Source organism: Lathyrus oleraceus, chromosome 5 (assembly GCF_024323335.1).
Source record: "Lathyrus oleraceus cultivar Zhongwan6 chromosome 5, CAAS_Psat_ZW6_1.0, whole genome shotgun sequence".
Taxonomy (NCBI): domain Eukaryota; kingdom Viridiplantae; phylum Streptophyta; class Magnoliopsida; order Fabales; family Fabaceae; genus Lathyrus; species Lathyrus oleraceus.
The window spans coordinates 224,613,823-224,616,320 of record NC_066583.1 but is presented as its reverse complement, the minus strand read 5'-3'; the positions used below and the strand labels follow the sequence as shown (position 1 = coordinate 224,616,320).

The window sequence follows — 2,498 nt, the reverse complement described above, 5'->3', positions numbered from 1 at the left end:
AGCAGAATTCTACCGACTTGTGGAGGACTGCTCAAGTACTCCAAGATTTGCCGTACTCTGTTAATCCAATTGCCAGGTTTTTATTCAATTATTATTATTATTATTGTCCAGTTATTATTATAATTATGTTTGATGCAATGTTAATCTGTTCATGCTCTGTGTTTGCTTTATTTAACATGTCCGACTAAATTACCGGTATCGGTATGTAACAATTTAATTAGATGGGATTTAATAATAATCGGTGAAGACTCTTTTTCTCAAACAATCTTTTAGGCTGAGGTTTTTAATTTAAATTTAATTAACTTTGTCAAAAGTGAGAAGCTATTTAATACGATTTTGCCACGAGAGTGGGAAATTAACTAAGGTGAGAACCAACAATCGCGAGAGCGTGAGGCTCGAGCTGGATAGTAAAAATTAGGCATTGAGTTTAAAAACAGCGAGAGCACTTTAAAAGAAATGAGAACTTATTTATTTTCAAAAAGTAATTTTAACTTCAAATGGGACAGCGAGAGCGTACATTATGACTTAAAGCTATAGGCCGAATCAACAATCACGAGAGTGTGAGATAGAGATTTTTAAATAAATATTTTCTAATGAGAGATATTTGGCATACTGATTCCTTCCATCAATTCTTTCTTAGAACTAAATTTCTCCTAGATTTAATAATCTGCACCCGAACTTCTATTAATCATTCCCTTAGCTAAACATAGTGACGTTAGTAACACTAGTTTGACCATAAGTCCCTGTGGGATCGATATCTTTTAAAATTAAAACGACTGGACTGTGCACTTGCAGTCAAGTACCCGATAGACTATATTTTATATATAGTCACGACCAGCATCAAGTTTTTGGCGCCGTTGCCGGGGATCTGTTTTAGTCGAATAATGTGATTCTTTCGTTGCACGGTATAGACTAAGGTAAAAATAAAAACTAATTTACTCTCCCTTATTTCCCCGATTGTATGCCAAGTACTCGCTCACAAGGTGATAACTTAGCACCACCAATCCAAGAATTAGAGCGTTTCTTATACGTAAGACGCCGAATACAAGAATATCAACAAAAGTACGATATTCCCGATATCTTCTATCCTACTAAACCAGAAGAAAAACCAACCATGGCTGATGAAATACCACAGAATCGTCCTCTTAAATTCTACGTTACCCCGTCCCAACAAGAACCTCACAACAACATTGCTGCCCTCGCTATCAATCGAAACGATTTCGAGCTGAAAGCCTCATTATTATCAGCCGTCCAACAACATCAATTTTCCGGAAATCCTACGGACGATCCTAATGAACACCTGACCAAGTTTGTGCAGTACTCAGACACTGTAAAGGTGAATGGTGTATCTCAAGATGCGATAAGACTGCGCCTCTTTCCTTTCTCACTAAGAGACAGAGTTTGGGCTTGGTTGCAATCCTTGCCCTCCAACTCAGTTACAACATGGGAAGAATTGAAGAACGTTTTCTTATCCCGATATTTTCCGCCAAGCAAAACTGCTATGCTGAGAGCTCAAATCAACGGATTTCGACAAAAAGATGTAGAATCTCTCTACGAAGCGTGGGAGAGATACAAGGACATGATGACGATATGTCCACATCACGGTCTCGAAGACTGGGTGATCATTCACACATTTTACAATGGGCTTCTGTATAACACAAGACTGACAGTAGACGCTGTCGCGGGCGGTGCACTTATGGACAAGCCATACAACGAAGCCTATCAACTCATTGAAAACATGGCCCAAAACCATTGCCAATGGGGAGGTGAAAGAACTCCAGTAGAAAAGTCCCAAACAAAGGGTGGAATGTACGAAATCAGTAGCCTTGACCATGTTCATGCCAAGGTAGATGCCCTTGTTTAAAAATTAGACAACTTGACCATACCACCCGCAACCACCGTGGCTGCTGTAACTCCAAACTGTGAGTTATGTGGAAACCCTGGACACACTGCACAACAATGTCAAATATTAGCAGGAGTCCCGACCGATCAAGTGAATTACGCACAAAAGGAAATATAAGATAATACCCGAGAGGCCGAAGAGAAAGAAAAACCTTATGTGCCTCCACCTCCTTATAAACCACCCATTCCGTATCCTCAGAGACTCACAAGTTCTAAAACTGTGAGTCAATTTAGGAAATTTGTTGAACTTCTGAAGCAACTAAACATTACAATACCCTTTACAGAAGTCATCACACAAATGCCCTCATATGCCAAATTTCTTAAGGAAATCCTATCCAATAAGAAAAAGATTGAGGATAACGAAACAGTTACACTTACAGCCAAACTAAAAGATCCAGGTAGTTTTTCCATACCCTGTGTCATTGGAAAATTCGTCATAGACAAAGCTTTATGCGATCTAGGAGCCAGCATTAGTGTAATGCCCTTAACCATCTGTAAAAGGCTCAGTATGGGAGAATTAAGACCAACTAAGATGTCTGTTCAATTAGCTGACCGCTCAATCAAATATCCTGTCGGTATACTAGAGAATGTCCCCG

At 39.3% G+C, this 2,498-nt stretch overlaps 1 non-coding gene across 1 annotated transcript; it reads right to left on the bottom strand.

The window, feature by feature from the left end:
* Positions 1–1,501: 1,501 nt before the first annotated feature.
* On the bottom strand, positions 1,502–1,608 carry LOC127090132 (small nucleolar RNA R71). Its single transcript, XR_007791663.1, has one exon. It is a non-coding gene; the product is annotated as a small nucleolar RNA R71 (small nucleolar RNA).
* Between the last annotated feature and the right edge of the window lie 890 nt (positions 1,609–2,498).